Genomic DNA, 17,551 nt, shown 5'->3' with positions numbered 1-17,551 from the left:
AGACTAGCTTCTAATAGCGTACGGTTCCTACGTAGCTTACGGCTACCTCTCTCCTTAGTAGTATAAGTAACTATACTTAATAACTGCTCGGCTCTCTTAGCTCGCTCCGATTTAACTTAATTAATCCGGCCCGCTCTATATCTAGGTACCTAGCTTATTACTAGACTTATAGAGGCAGGCCGCTTATTACGCGGATTATCCGGACTACGAGCGATAGTAGTACCTATAGTAATAGCCGAAGCGGATAGAAAGGCAGAGGCTAGATTGCCTAGAAGCACTATATTAAGCGTAACTATCCGACTAGGTAGGCTAGGGCTAGTACTAGGACTAGAAGTAGTAGTAGTAGTAGTCGCTCTCTCGATCTAATTCGTACGAAGACCTATCCTAGCTACCTCGCTACGGGAGGACTCTATAATACCGGCCTAGACGGCATTTCGCGCGGCGTTCTATACAGTAAGGCGCTATAATAGAGACACTATCGAAGTATTTAGTAATACGGGTCGGCCGGCCGTAGATTAAGAACTAGAAGCGAGTCTAGTAGTAGTAGGAGTAGTAGTAGTAGTAGTAGTAGTAGTAGTAGTAGTAGTAGTAGTAGTAGTAGTAGTAGTAGTAGTAGTAGTAGCTTTCTTCTCTTCCTCTACTACGCGTTACTTGTCTACGCGCTTCTTAGCTTTCGTATTAAGACTAGCCTTCTACTTAGCAAAGACACTTATACCGATTCGCTTAATCTTATTAATTAGCTCATATAACGCAAATAGGCGCTATTCGATGCCCTAAGCTTTAAACTAGTCGATAAAATCGACCGACTTCTGCTTAGATAGCCGCTAATTAACGATAATATCCTCCTATTAGTCGAGCTAGCTCGTAGTAGTAAATATATTATAGATACTCTATAGCCTACGGGTGTTCTAGTATAATCTTTAACGGTAGGTCGAATACATAGCGATAAGTCTATTCTAGGTACTTATTGTTCTTAGAAGATAACTAGGCCTATAGCTTCTAGAAGGCAATAGCCGGACGTGTCCTATTTCCTAGCTTACCGAAGATTAGACCTATAGGTTCTACCGGTAGCCTGCTATTATAAACGAGATCGAGGGTAGGGTTATAGGCATTATAGTAGTACTCGCTCGGTAGTAGGTCTTATAGATATATTACCTTATCCTCGCTAAGGCACTAGAGGATTACCTTACGAGGGTAGATACTATAGTCTCGATATCGATCGTTCTAGAAATGTATCTAGATCTTTAGAATCTTCTCGTAGGTAGCTATCTCTACCTTAGTCTAATACTTCGGATCCGTACTAGTATCTATATCTGTATCTATATCGCTAGTAGCACTCGTATCGCCGTAGTCTCCCTTAGTATCCTCTCCGGGAATTAGTAACTACGATAGGCTTAAGGAACGGCCGAGCGTATAGCGATACTAGTATGATTTTCGGACTCTTATCGCTAAATAATAAGAATTAGGACGAGGCTGCTTCTTACTATTATTAATTAGGTATAGTAAGAAGACTAAGGCTATACTCCGCTTGCCCTACTACAGAAGGGCACGACTAATACGACTAAGTCGCTATATTAAATCTTTAATATCTCGAGCTATTAGATACTTAATCTAGGCGACAATCTCGATATCTAGAATATTTAGACCGATACTAAACGCGGTCGTAGCGATTATAATACGAATGTTCGATAGGCTATCGGGGCCCTATACAGTACGACTATATTGCTTATATCGACGAGTCTAGTCGCGCTTAGCTACGCTACTAGTATAGAACGAGACGGTAGTATATATATTTATACTAGTATTGCTCTATATATATCGCTTTTTTAGATCGCTATAGGTAGATATTGCAGCAACTAGCTATATTCGAATAATACTAGCTAGCTCTTATACGGACTTCCGACTATTAATAAATAGTAGAGCCTTCTTAATGCCTTAAGGTATAGCTTCCTTGCTTTCTAGATCGAAGGCTCTATCGATTACGAAGTATAGGTAGTTATACCCTCTAAGCTAGTCTTTATCGATAGTCTATAAGATATAGATAGTATCTAGTCGATTAATACTACTACGGAGAACCTTAGTCTTATACGGTTTATTTCTAAGAGGTCGGAAGCTACCGTTCTTAGCTATAAAGTCCTCTATTTCCTTAGACACTAGCGATAGTTAGCTTAGTTCAGTTTAGTTTAGACTAGCTTAGCTTAGCTTAACTCGATCTACTTACTAGTAGTAGAACAGCCTAACTATACCGTATCGGTACGTAGCAGCTTCCGTAGAGAGAAGATCTAGGTATATTCCTTACGAAATTCCTTCTACTTCGCTACTAGGTATATCTCGTCGATTATAACTAAACTAATCCGAGCCCGGGCCTTTAGGTCTCGAATAATAGCTCGGAAATCCTCGCTAGCTATAGTTTCTAAACTAAGGATAATATAGTAGGCCTTGCTATCTATAATCTTCTAAAATAGGTTACGATCTATACTCTTATTCTCTACGGTAATATTAACTATATTAATTAGATAGTTAGCTTATCGGGCAGTCTCGCGTATATCCTCTATATACTTCTTACTAAGACGATTTAATAGAGTAACTTTAATAACTACTATACCTATTAATAGGCTAAAGGCCTAAAAAGGCAAACTCTTACCTTCGCTAGTCTTAGCTACTATTATTATATTAGAGTAGGCAAATACGAGAGCCTAGACACTATAGATCTAGGATTCCTTTAGTATAAAGCCCTTACCTAGATATATCTTATCGAGAATCTTTCGTAGTCCTTAGGTAATAATGTTGCGATATACGTTAATAGCTTCTAGGATATATATCGTATTGTAGACTAACTACTATACTTGCTCGAGTAATATATTAGTATTAAAGATCTTATCGTAGCGCTACTAGAACTAGGCTTTATAGTTACTCTTTCTAGCTAGCTACTCGACTAGTAGTAAATAGCTAAAGTCTAGCGACTCTTAACTAATAGTAGCACGACCTAGTAGTTTAGGTCCGATAGGCTAGTCGCCTTTCTTCTTCTTCTAAGATTTAGTCTTACTTTCTTTGCCTAGGCGCGGCGCTACTTCTCGCTACTACCTAATTTTAGTAGTATTATTATCGGTAGTAGATACGGCAACGGCGGCGGCGGCATAGAGAATTAATAGACATAACTAAAATAGCAGACTCGAATATACCGCTCTTAGAGCTAGCGTCTGTTTAGAGCTAGGCTTCCGAATCCTTATAGCAGCGGCGGCGGCAGCTGCGACGGCTATAGCGATAGTAGGGTCGACCTTTAAATATACACGAGGCGGCTAGATATATACAATATATATACGTATACGCGTAAGTACTAGAAAGGTCGATATAATAGCGCGTTAGGGTTAAAGGTAGACTATGCCTAGCTAGCCCTAGATAGTAATATTAAGACAAGGGCGGTAGTTTTAAGGTATTCTAAAGCGCGGAGATTAGAGAGGTAGTTAATAGGACGGGTCGCACGTGCTTCTTTTAGCGTTATATATACTATTTGTAGGTAAGTAATACGTAGTAGGTAGATATAAATAGAGTGTTTAGGCAAGTCGTCTTAGAAGACTAAAAATTAATCTCTTAATTAACATTTTCGCGACTACTTTATATAGACAATCTAAGAGATTATTTTATAACGTATAACTATACTACTAACAACTTTTTACTATTTTGCGTAGTTATTAGGCTATATAGATTTGTAACTACTTTCGTATTCGGGGACTTATATAGAGGAGGAACGGTTAAGCTTTAGGCGCTCCGCTATAGCTTTCTCTATACCTAATATAGTTAGTATCGATGCCTAAGGATATAGAATTACGTAGAAGAATCTATAATACTCGGAGCGCCTAAGAGGAGGTAGGCCTAAGACGGGATTATACTAGCGTTAGGCATTATACTGTACTAGTTGTGTGGCTTTCTAACTTCGTTTCGAGAATTAATATACCTATTTGCGATAGGATTATACTAGCCGTAGTCTAGATACATTTTCCGCTAGATCCGCCCGCAATATATATCTGTAGAAGTCTTTTAGGGTTAACGTACGGTTAGCCTTAGCGTACGGTATTTAGCACTTCCGCGGGCTCTCTTTATAAGTAAATAACTCTATAACTATAGACCCGATTAAGAAGGCGATTAATAATCTAAATAGCTAGGAGAGGCCTAATATTAATACGACTACTAGGACCTATAGAGTTAAGCGTTTAACGCTTTCTAAGCGTTAGAGAGGTGTCTAGGGTAGCAAATAGGCCTAGTACGAAGACAAGCGGTTACTAAATAATCTAGAAGAGGCAGAGTTAGTTAGATATATTAATAAGTTAACTAATCTAGGCCTACTACTAACGGCTTAAATAGTACGCAATTTTGCTAAGTAGGTATATAGCAAGGAGCCTATTTAGAACTAGCCTACTAAGTTTATATTAAGATAAAGAATTGTCTTTACTTAATATCTAGACTAACGAAGCGTAAAGAAGGAAGGAAGGAGCGACTCGAGGGTCCGGGCCGCCTATATACCCGTATCGATGCCTTAGGTATTAACTTTTACGCTACTATTTATATACTAGCTACGATCCGTAATAGTAGCCTCCCCTCTTATAAGAGCTATTCTCGGCGTTATCTAATTAGTTATCGTAGGTAGCTAGTTAGCTACTTAAAGCAGGTATAGTATATATATCTAATACTAGGCTATAGGTATAGTATAGTCGTATAGCGGCGTAGTCGCATTTAGTATCGCTACTATAGTCCGCTTACGTAAGCTTCGTCGCGTTAGTTTAATAGTCTTATAAGGCTCTTCCGATAGTATAGGCTTATTAGGATAGTACGTATAGAACTTAGTAACTGCCTCTAGTACGCTAGCGACGTCGTTAACCGATCTCTAATTAGGCTTATTGTAACTAAGCTATTTTACTAGATACTTAAACTTATAAGCGCGCTTATTATATTTCGAGTCGACGATAGCCTCTATCTCGTAGTACTTAGAGTCGACGTACTTATCGTCTTTAACTTCTATAGGTAGCGGCAGTTTAGTAGATTAACTAGGTAAGGGCGCTTTATTACTTATTTGCGTAAGAAAAAATATATAGAAGATATCGTAGATATATATTAAAAAAAGGAAGCTTAACTCGATATACGTATAGCGATATAACCTTAGTAATTAGATACAGTCTACTATATCGGTTGTCTAGTTTAAGGCTAGGTCGTTATATTATTAGACCTTTTAACGATAGGAATATACGGTCTCTAACTTAATATATAGGTATAGGTCGGTAGTAAGTATTAGCCGACTCTTCTATACGCGTATTAGTATACCTAATCTAGTCGGATAGATAGGTCTCTAGTTTATAGAGGGTCTTACTCTATTCTTCTACGTCTTTATTAATAATAGGTTTACGCGGATCTTACTCGAGTCCGAGACGTAGGTTATAACTATAATAGGCGTAGAAGGGTAAGATACTAGTAGTATTAGAAGGTACATTATTTACTATAAATTTAGCGAGCGGGAGCTATTAAGACTAGTTATCTTATTAATAGTTAATATAGGTATAGAGATAGGCTTCTACGATCGAGTTAAGTCTCTCGGTTTAACTATTAGTCTCGGGATACCGTATAGTAGCTAGGTTACGCTAGACCTTTAATCGCTTATAGAGGTACTTCTAGAACAACGATATAAACTACGATCCGCGGTTAGAAGTAATTAATTTAGATATTCCGTAGAGCTTCTAAATATACTATAGGAAGGCTTTAGCTACTACGGCGGTATTAGACTCCTCGTCTTTATAAGTTATAGTAATAAGATACCTTATTTTAGTAAGCTTATTAATAACGACGAGGATAGCGTTATAGCTATTACTAAGCGGTAGGCTAGTTACGAAGTCGATAGTAATATACTACTATCGTTTCGTTAGTATAGGAAGAAGTCTTAGTAAGCTACGTTACGCTTACCTTAAAGACTTAGTATAGATATAAGTATAATAGTTACTTATATAGTAGTTAACGTCCTTTTATATCTTTAGCTAGTAATAGTTATAGTCGAGTAGTACGAATATCTTATTCTAGCCTAGGTATAGAACTTCGAAGTCGGTAGTTACGAGGTCTATAGTAGAGGTTTAAAGGGCTCGGTCGAGATTATAAGGCTTTAATATAGTACGATATTATCCGGTAAGATAGGGATTATCTAGTTATAGAAAATCGGCCAAATAACGAGTAAGAAAGTCGGGTTTAGTACTTTACTTACTAGGGCGATAGGTAATTTAGAAGTTAAACCTACTTAGGAACTCACTCTAGCGGGCTTAGCGCCGATCAAGTTATTTAGTTATTATATACTATTCTAGGTTATAGTAGTTAGTAATAATATATATAGAATCCGAGATAGGACGTCTTTTAAGTTTAAGTCGCTACTATTCGAATACTTATACGATAGTAAGTAGCTCCTTATTATAGATCTTATAGTTATACTCGGCCGGACTTATCTTATATAAGAAGAAGGCAACTAGCTTCTATTCCTCGCTATATAACTAAGATAGTATACCGGCTATAATAAAGTCTAAGGTATCCGTTTCGATTATAATTAGTAGAATAGGGTTATAATATACGAGTACGGGTACTATTATAAAGGTATACTTTAGTTATTCGAAGGAGTCTTAATAGTAGTTAGTCTATATAAAGGTCTTATTATCCTTCTTAGTAAGCTTAGTAAGCGGTTTAGCGAGTTTCGAGAAGTTACGAATAAACCTACGGTAGAAGTTAGTAAACCTAAGGAAGGCCTATATATCCTTTATATTACGTAGTATAGGCTAATCGCGGATAGTAGACAACTTCTCGTTATCTATACGAATTCCGTTGATTAAGATAATAAGGCCGAGGTACTTTATAGTATCTACTTTAAATTCGCTCTTACTAATATCGACTTATAGGCTAAACTCGCTTAACCGTTAAAGGACCTATCGTATATACTACCGGTATTCTTATATCGACTTAGAATAGATAAGAATATTATCGAGATAAGCTATATAGAAGATATCTAGGTACCTATATTGCGCGTTATTAATATAGTTCTAGAAAGCGGAAAGTACCTTAGTAAGCCTAAAGGGCATAACTAGGTACTCGTATAGCCTATATCGAGTATTAAAAGTATTCTTCTATTCGTAGCCTTTGGCGATACGAAGACGATTAAAGGCCGATATAATATTAAGTTTAGTATAAACGACTACCTTACTTAGTCGGTCGAGGGTCTCGGAGATAAGTAGTAGTAAGTACCTATTTTTAATAGTAAGGTCGTTTAGCTTCCTATAGTCGATATATAATCGGAGCCCGCTACCTAGCTTCTTAACGAATAATATAGGCGACGGCGTAGGAGACTTCGATATATAGATAAATCCCTTTACGAGGTTATCCTATATATAATCGCGAAGGACTTCTAGTTCCTCGTAACTTGTTAAGTATAATAGTCCGTAAGGAGGGTATACGCTATCTTTTAATTCGATCTTATAGTTATGTAGACGATATAGTAGCAGCTTGCTAGCCTCCTACTTTAAGAATATATATAACTAGTTATAGTAGTATAGAGGCACTTTCTCGGTAGGGTCGATATTCTTTTTCGCTACTATAGCTTATTTAATATCGCGGAGTAAGGCTACGAAGATATATATATTCTTCTTCTTACTATTAAAGTCGAAAGTGGTAGCGCTAATAATACTAAAGTTTATTTGCTTAATCTTATTAGAAGTTACAGTCGACGGTATAGTAGTAGATACTTGCGATATAGCGTTTTTATAGTTACTAGTTACTTAGTAAGCGGTAGGTTAGCGTTTCGGCGATAGTATCGTATTACTTTCGCGTTTAATAGTATAACGGCATGTGTTGGTCTTAAGTTTGTTAACGAGGTTATCTTCCTCGTTACGTAATCTTAGCGGCGGTTAATAGAATAATAGTTTAGTCGACGTAGGCTCGACCGCTAATATACTACCCTTAGGCGTATTATCGTTAGACAACCTAACTACTCGCGCTAGAGCTCTATAAGGGTTATAGCGATCGCGGCAATATCCGGATTCAAATAATACGGTATTGCTATTCTAGTTAATACGAGGGTTATAACGATTAAGCTAGGGCTTACCGAGAATAATCGAGTAGTTACTAAGCTTAGTAAGGTAGAAAGCGATATATTCGCGATAGCTATTTATATCTATTATTATATAGGTAATATAAGTAACGACGGCACTATAAGCGCTATTGTATACGTTAAGTTGCCGTAGGCGCGGTAACTTGATAAAAGGAAGGTTATAACGTTACGCGTTAGAAGTGTTTATAAAAGAGAAGCCTATATAACCGGAATTAATTATATATTATAAATACTAGGTATCTCTATACTCGCTAAATAAATCAGATATAGTAGTATACGGTAAAGATAGTATATAGGGTAGGATAAGGTATTTGCAATCCTTACCTAGCTATAGGTCAGATAATAATACTAAGCTTATAAGTAATAGTTTAGATATTCTTAGCTTCTTCTTTCGTTTCTTCTTAGACTTCTTATTGGGTCCTTAATCGCGACTTTAATTAAGGACTAAGCATTTTCCTACTAGGGTTAATCGCTATCGTTAGTATTAATAGCATTAACCTAGGTACTATTATTACTATGCTAAGCGTAGAGTTAGTTACGGCAAATAATAGTAGGGTAGGTAGTATTACTAGCGATATAGCTACTACTACCGCAATAGCTATAGAGGCCGAGACGACGTCTCTCGGCGCGCTACTTATTAGTAAGCGGAGCGCGTAGGCTAGTAGTAGTAGAAAGGTCTATAGTATCGCTACTAGCGGAAGTCGTCGTAGTAGTAGTAGTTGCTAGTACTATAGCGTATAGCGCTACGACTAATAGGTTGCGTTCTACGTTAGTTCTACTAGGTCTAGTAGTAGCTATATATCTAGAAGCTATATTCTAGTTGCTACGCCTATTGTTATTAGAGCTACTACTACTGCCGCCGCCGGCACGCTTATTATGCTATATACTACATATAGTATAACTAGTAGTTACGCGGTTTGCTTTGTTACGGCGACTATAGATATAGTTATCGATAGTATTAAGCGCCCTATATAGTCCCTCGTAGGTATCGGGTTCTTCGAGCTATAGGGCTATAGCGTCCTTTAATTCTACTAATAAGCCTTCTTTAAGGGCATTAATACGAGCTCTGCTACTATAACCTAGTATAGCGTTAATAGTATCGAAGCGCGACTTATAGTACTAGAACTCTTATATACCCTATCGGAGTTTATAGAGAGAGTTTAATATAGTAGTTTCCTTATCTAGGTCGCTATAACCGTTAGTAATAATAGCGCGGAAATCGGCCTAGTTATTAAGATTAGGGGATATAGTACTGTTAGGAGCGTACATAATATAAGCGTTAAGGAGGGTATAAGCACTACCCTCGGTACGGCTATATATATAGCGTAGACGGTCCTAAAGATAGAGATAACGGTCTACGTTCTATATAAACCTTATACCGAGTTTATTTATCTAGGACTTAATCTTCTTACAGTTACCTCTAAAGACGAAGATATCGGGTTGTTTCTCGGATAAGCGGACTCGACGCCCGCTATAGCGATCGTATCTATAGTTAGTACTATTATCGCTATTATAGTTAGATAGTAGATTATTACTAAAGTTAGAAGGGCCTATACCGAAGAGTAGAGGTAGGAGGCTACTATTTCTACTAAGCCTGCTATTAGTACCGCCGGCGGCGTTATTACTATCTCTAGGAGATTTACGATAAAGTCTACTATTAATACTAGTCTACTTGCTAGGGAAGTCGTTATTATTATCCTTAAGTTTGCCTTTACCCTTGCCTTCGTAGTCGGCTAGCCGTCTAGTTGCTTAGTAAGCATCGACGATAGTATAAAGCTTAGTATTATCCTCTTCGAGTTAAGCGTTACGGATAAGGAGGTCGTTAATACGAGATAGCGTTATCTATTAGACGTCGTTACTATTATCGACCTACTTAGATAAGGCTTCCTTCTACTCTTATATATCGGCGAGTTACTTCTAAGTCTACTTTAAGTAGTTATATATAGTACTATATATAGTAGAGATATCGGCGGTCGTTTATCCGAAGTCCTATATTATATCTTTATAGTACTTAAGCTATTTATAGATAATCTGCTATAACCGCTCTTCTACCTATTGCTTTTAACTAGGGTCGTTAAGGTTAATATTATCGCCCTAAACCCTCTTAGAAAAGGCGTTCCTTAAGGAGGTAGGGTCGGGGTAGCCGAGTCGTATAAGGACGCTATAAGGGTTATCCGTAGGGTTGCCGGCGTTCTATACTCGACTAGAGAAGGTATCTGTAATAGGTACTAGGTTTAGCTCGGGTAGGCTCTTCTTAACGGGTAACTAGAGACCGGAAGTATAGGCGCCCTTACTCTACTAACCGCTAATAGCCTCTTAACGGAGACTACGTAATAGGTCCTTACTAGATAAAGGGCTACTAGTATTTATAATAAGCCGGGGCTAATAGGTAATCGCCGTATAGAAGGCTTTAGTATCGAATTAGTATATATAGTAGGTCTTAGCGTATACGCTTTACTTCCTCGATATTATCGAGCTAACGAGTTAGCGCTAGCGACGATATACTAATTAGTCGGTACGGTAAGTACGTCTCGTAACGTTATTACGGTACTAGTTTAACGCTTCGTACTATTAAGATAAAGGATTGTATTTACTTAATATCTAGGCTAACGAAGCGTAAAGAAGGAAGGAAGGAGTAACTCGAGGGTCCGGGCCGCCTATATACTCGTATCGATGCCTTAGGCATCAACTTTTACGCTACTATTTACATACTAGCTACGATCCGTAACAGTTTGCTAAGAGGCATTCAAATATCCTATCTTCTAAGTACCTTAGCAACCTAGATAGTATATAGAAGAAGCCTAATTTATAGCCCTTATATACTAAGTACTTTAATAAGTTACAAGCTAATATAAAGAAGTATAGTATAGAGCCTATAAATGTATATAATACAGATAAGAAGGGCTTTATAATAGGGGTGCTTAGCAAAGCTAGAAGAATCTTTATAAAGTAGGCAATAATAAGTAGCTAGTTAAAGGGGTATATATAGGATAGTAACCGCGAGTAGATAATAGTTGTTAGCTATATCTATACTAATAGTATAGCACTGCGACCTATATTAATCTATAAGGCTTAACCTAGCTAGTTTCAAGACACTTAGGTAGAAGATATAGACCTAGAATAGTATTTAGCCTGCTTTACTAAGTTACCCTCTAGCTAGAGAAACGATAAGCTTAGCTTCGTATAGTTAGCTTAAGTATTCGATCGCTATACTAAGCAGAAGGCTCGTAATAGTAGATCCTAGCGCCTACTAATACTAGATAGATACGGCTCTTACTTAAATATAAGCTCCTTAACTAGGCTCTAGAAAGGCAGATCTTAGTAGGTGTTTATCTACCTTATTTAATATATAGATTACAGCCTCTAGATATGTCCTTATTTGCACCTCTTGCAAGCTATTACTTGACGGCTTTAAACTAGTTTATCTATAGATCTATAGGTATCTAGGGTATAATAAAGCGGGTATTCTTTAGCTTGTTCTAGTAGGCCTAGACTAAGGCAATAGTAAAGGAGAATATAGAAAGTAGCTTCTAGAAGACAGGTATCTATCTATTTAATCTATAGGTAGTACTATTTAAGCTAAAGAAGCTAAAGGGTATAGAAGAGCTAAGTTCTAGTAAGTAGTCTAGTAGACCCTCTTTAAAGGCTTTAACTAGGTCTAATATTAAGAGAGCTAACTGGAAGAAGATTAAGGCTATTATTAAGACTATAGTAGATACTAAGAACTCGAAGAAAGTACTAAACCTAAGGGATTAGGTTAGTAGCTTATAGGCTTAGAATGCCTAGCTTTTAACTTAAGTAAGTAGACTTATAGCTACTCTTAGTAATAAGAAGAAGCGTAGAAAGCGAGGTAATAAGTTGTTTAAAGAAATAAGGGCAGAAGACGGCTCTACTACTATATTCTACTTACCTACTAAGATTTAGTAGGCAAGAGATATTCTTACTAGAAAGGAGAGAGAGAATGCTAGGCACACGGTTATAGTACGAAGGTATCGTAACGGTTATACGGTGCAAAAGTTAATAATTCTCTAAGGTGCCGCGAGGCAAGCTATCTATATAATAGTCCTACTATTAGTAGCAATAGCGACCGTAGCGGTTAATAGTAACCGCTGCCTGCTATCGTATATGCAATAGTGTTATATCGTAATAGCCTCCCCCCCTATAAAAAAGGTCGGCACTATCTATAGTATCCTAAAACAAAGGTCCTTAGTAGGCCGTACCGTAGGAAGGTTTAAGGCAAAAGAGCGTAGTAGCGTCGCATAAAGGCTAAGCCTAAACAGTATACTAGAACGGTAATGCTAGGTACAGAATCGTATCTCTCTAGTAATAACTGCGTCGGTTTTATACTTGCTTATTACGACGGTTACAAAGGGCGTCGCGTAAGCTAGTCGGTATAGTCTAAACCGCCTTTAGCTACGGCTAAGGCGCGACGGTCTTTATAGTCTTATTATCGGATAGCGAGGTATTAACTGCGTCTACTATAGCAGTAGCGCGGTCTAACTAATCGATAGGGATATTAGGGAAGTCGGCACCTAGTAATAGTAGCGTATTGGCATCGCGTATAGTACCGTATAGCTTAAAGTAGTCGGCTATCTATATATTAAGCTTCGCGATCTTATCTTTAGTAGCATTGCCTTATACGCCGCCGAGTAGCTTAAAAGCGTCCTCGTTAATTAGGTATAGTATAGGGATTGCCTATTATAGCGCGACGCGTAAGAAATCGTAGTAGAGATAGGTTAGTAATAGCGTAAGCGACTCCTTTAAGACCGTAGCGGAAAGACGATACTACTAGGCTATCTAGCGCTTAGTTACTTCGCGGATCTGCGCCTTAGCTAGTATCTACTAAAGCTAGTATACCTCGGTTGCTACTAACTCGGACTAGCGTATATAGTAGAGCGCTTGTAAGTTAAGCGTACGTATACTAATTACCGTCGCATTATATTAGTACTATCCGTAGGCGCCTATAGTGTTTTCCTATAGAGCGGGTAGAGGTAGTAAGCGTATCGGAAGCGATAGGAGCTTATACTACAGCTACGTAACCGTATTATTAGGCGGTAGTAGCTAAGCCGCAACTAGAGCCTTCGTAGGCGTAGAGAATAGGTTAGACGGTAGCGGTATCTTCGACGGTAGGCGAGGCGCTAAGAACGGGCTAGCGGTTAGCTTCTAGCGAGTATTTAACTTAGTCGATAGTAATACGCGCGAGGAATTTAGCTAGATCGCCTTAGTTAGCGGGGCAACGGCCGGAGGTTGCGGCTTAGCCTAAATCGCGAGCTTAGAAGGGATAATTTTGCTAAAGAGATATACGTTAGTAAGGTTAGACTCGTTTAGCGAGTAGTTAGGAGACGGTACTAGGAAGGCACCTATCGGATCCTAAGTATAGTCTAGGTTATACTACTAATAATTCTTATTCGTTACTATCTCGTCGTATTTAAAGATCGTATTGCCCTATATAATACGCTCTTAGACGCCTAAAGGGTCGAAGATAGGGTTAGTAGAGGCCTTCTTAGGCAAATTGTAGAACTATAGCGTTAGCGCGGGCTCTAATCTATTCGGAATAGCGCTATCCCTAAGCGTCTAAATATAGGCGATAAAGGTAGCTAAAGCGTATACTAGATCGATCTACGTTAGCTAGCAAACTAGGCTAAAGTCTACCGGGCATTAATAGTTAAGGAGTAGTAGTAGTATGCCTTTGCCCTTATTAGCGGTATACGTGCCGTTCTAGTAGCGGCCGCCGCCTATAAGCTAAGCATACTACTTAGTACGCGACGCATTAGTAGCCTTTGTGTCCGAAAGCGCCTCGTTAGTATAGAGGGCTAATATATAACCCTCGCTACGAAGCGTATAGGCGTTGCGGACCGTAATATACTACTAGGTATAAGCGACGACGTCCTATATAATAGCTAGGCGACCTAGGTTGCGACGGTATAGGTAGGGCAGTCTACTAGAATTTAAGGAAGACTCGTACTACTTATAAAGCTATATAGCCGACTAGGCGCTAAGCTCTATACCGATTAGTAGTAGCTAAACCGTATAGTCCTTAAGCTAGGAGTCTAGTAGAGGTAGGCGTACTATCGAGAGTCGTCCGGTAGCTACTATCTATAAGAATTAGACTTCGCCGTAGGTAGTTAGGTCGATCTTATAATACTTTATCGCTCCGACGTATTTACTAATAGGTCGCTTGCCCGTCTTTTAGTATTCCTTACCGTAATCGCGGTAAGAGACGTCCTTACCGTTCTCGCTACGCTTATATAGGACTAGGTAACCGCCTACTATAATGCTATCGCGATATTCTTCTAAGACGTAGCGGTAGAACTACTCTCGTACGAGGTTAACTATCTATAGGAAGTATAGGATAGCGCGTACTATAAGACCGACTACTCTATTACAAATTAGGGACGGTACTAGCTAGAATCGTAGGCCGCCGGTATAAGTACTTAAGCTAAGGAAATTCTTACCTAAGCGGATAATGTTTACTAGAAGTCGATATTACAACTTCGCGTAGTAGAAAGTAATAGTTAGCAGAAAGTTCGCGTTAAGGTTAGCTAATTTAGGGAGCTCCTTTAATTCGCCCGCCGTCGTAAATACTACGTACTCGCTAAAGCGTATCGCCTAGATCTCCTACTACGTATTATAACCGTCTAAGTAGAGGTCGGTCCTAAAGATAGAGTATTTACAGGCGTAATCGTCGTTTACGATTTAGAAGGAGTATAGTTACGTAAAGAGTAGGTTTTTAAAATCGGTAACTAGCTTGCCTATATACTAATACAATTCGCGTAGAATCTAGAAGCGCCGATCGCCCGCGGTAAGGTATAGATAGTATAAGTAATGCTAAAGCCTTACTAGATAGTATTCGACGATTCGCTTACATAGGCGTAGGCGAAAGAGATTAGGTAGCCGACTATCTACGTCCTCGGCGTACGCGTTATATACGAGTTTCGCGGCCTAGATAAAGCGTATATCTTTAGTCTTATTACGCTTACCGGATTGCCGCTTGTTCGGGTATCTCGTTAGTACGAAGAAGACGCTTATTAATTAAAGTCTGTCGCGCGCGCTACTCTTAGAGCCGCTGTCGCTCGAACTTAAGTTCTTTAGGGGAAGGGTCTAGGTATTCTTCGTATACCGACTCGATCGGAGTAGTAAGCAGCTTAGGAGGAGCTAGTACGGGCGCTTATAGCGAGCCGTTACTCGGCGCCTACGTTAGGGAGGCTAGTACCTATAGTAGCGGTAAATTAGGAAAGGTACGCGCTAGCGAAAATAGTAATTTTAGCGAAGCTAGTCGATTTGCGGGTATTATTAAGGGTAGTGCCGATTCTAAAGCCGAAGGCGTATAAAGAGGCTACGCGCTAACGGGATTAATTGGGCCGCTTTCCGTACCGTTAACCGGGCTACTAGACGCGTAGGCCGCGGCGTTACGGTAGAGGGCAAAGAAGCTAGGTACGGCGTCCTATAGCTTCTCGGCCTCCGGAATCTTAACCTCTAACGCTTTGCCCTTCTAAACAAACTCCTATTTACCTAAATAGTACGGCGGAGAGTCGCTATTATTAATAAAGTAGTCGGCTATAGCCTTATAGAGTACTCGACCTGTCTATCGGCCCTCGCCTAGTAATACCTTCGCTAATTCCGTTAACTATTTCTTCTTCGTAGTAAGCGCTATAACCGCCTATATAAACGACTTCCTATCGAAAACGTAGTCTAGATTAACCGCCGCGATAACCGCCGGTACGCAATATTTTAGAAATATAAACCGTCTAATATCGGAGAGCGGACAGTCTAGATTCGGAAGCACTATCGATAGGCTAGCGATAGTCTAACGCTATACCGTACTAAACTTACTACCCGGCGTTCTCTACGATTGCGGGCGAGCTATTATATCGAGCGATTCTAAATCGGACTCGTCTGCCTTATTAGCCGGGGGTAACGGTACTAAGCTCGCTATTAGCGTTTCGTTAATACGACTACGACCTAGGAATAACGGTACGTATCGTTATAACAGTTATCGGCCGGCGTCCGTTAATACGTAGTATAGCTCTATATCGGATCCGTCCTCGGTAAATATTAGGAAAGGCCGTATATACCTATCCTCGGTAGTATAGCTTAATACCGTCTATACCTCGCTAGTACTTAAGCTGCCGTTAGTAGAAATAAGCTATAGCGCCCTACGAAAGATCTATCGGATATTGCCTTCTACCGTAGCGAGGATTATAAAGCCTTCTAGCGTCTATATTAGGTTAGTACCGTATTCCTCTAGCCGCGGTTATTACGGGTTAAGCGCGGCGTTATCTATCTCTCTACGATACTCGCCGATCTAATCCGCTATCGTATCTTCTTCGCCTATCGAATTCTTTATCGAGTTCTCTATATCCTCTAGCTTAGGCGTAGCCGTACGCATTTCGACTATAGCGTTAGGCGCTATATCCTTTCTGTTCGTTATATTCTTAAGTTTAGCCGCGAGCGTAGGAACCTCGATCGAAGGGTCTAAGGCTATATCCTCTCTACTCGTTATATCCTTAGGCCTAGCCGCGATCGTAGGAATCTCGATCGAGGTATCTAAGGCTATATCCTCTCTACTCGTTACGTTCTTAGGCTCCGGCGCGGCTATACGATTCTCGACTGTTTCGTCTAATACTATATCTTCTTTATCCGTTATATTATCTAGCTCCGGCGCGGCCGTACGACTCTCGACCGTAGTATCTAATACTATATCCTCCTTATCCGTTACGTTATCTAGCTTAGGCGCGGCTATATAATTCTCGACCGTAGTATCTAATACTATATTCTTATTGCTTGCCTTACTCTCTAGCTTAGGCGTAGGCGTTAAGCTAGTAATAAACAAGGACTATTTAGCCGATCCTAGACCGTCTAATAGTAGCGGTTCCCTACGAGGAGCGTTAATCTTACTATTCCCTATCGTAGTATCCTAGGGTTCTCGATCCTCGCTTCTATAATATTCCTTAGCTATCGCTCCTTAGAGGAGGTCGAACGTATCGGCCTTATAGTATAGGCGAGACGCGCGTTATAAATCCGCCTCGAATAGTATAACGTTTAGGCGCTTATATCGCGATCGGTACTATAGAAATTTTTACTAAAAAGCTGCTACTTTACGTTCCCTACGACGGACGCGGTTCTCGCGCTCGAGGGCCGTTTCTATTCGTCGTCGGTAATTAATAGAAAGCTCTCTTATCGTAGGATACCGGAAAGATCGATACTAAATAAGAAATAGCCCGCGTCTACGTATAATAGTTACCTAAGTAACGTAGTTATAATAACGATATAAGGGTATACCTAGGCAGATTACGACTCCGAAGGAGGAGTCGCGCTATAGAGTCGTATCGATTTGCGACGAACCGCGAGGGATTATCCGGCCTCGCCTTTATCGGCGAAGCTAGTAACCTCTAAAAAAGGCTAGCGAGCTCTCGTCCGCTTTAC

This window comes from Pseudocercospora fijiensis, assembly GCF_000340215.1.
Source record: "Pseudocercospora fijiensis CIRAD86 unplaced genomic scaffold MYCFIscaffold_6, whole genome shotgun sequence".
Taxonomy (NCBI): domain Eukaryota; kingdom Fungi; phylum Ascomycota; class Dothideomycetes; order Mycosphaerellales; family Mycosphaerellaceae; genus Pseudocercospora; species Pseudocercospora fijiensis.
Note: the sequence above shows the minus strand (reverse complement) of the source record.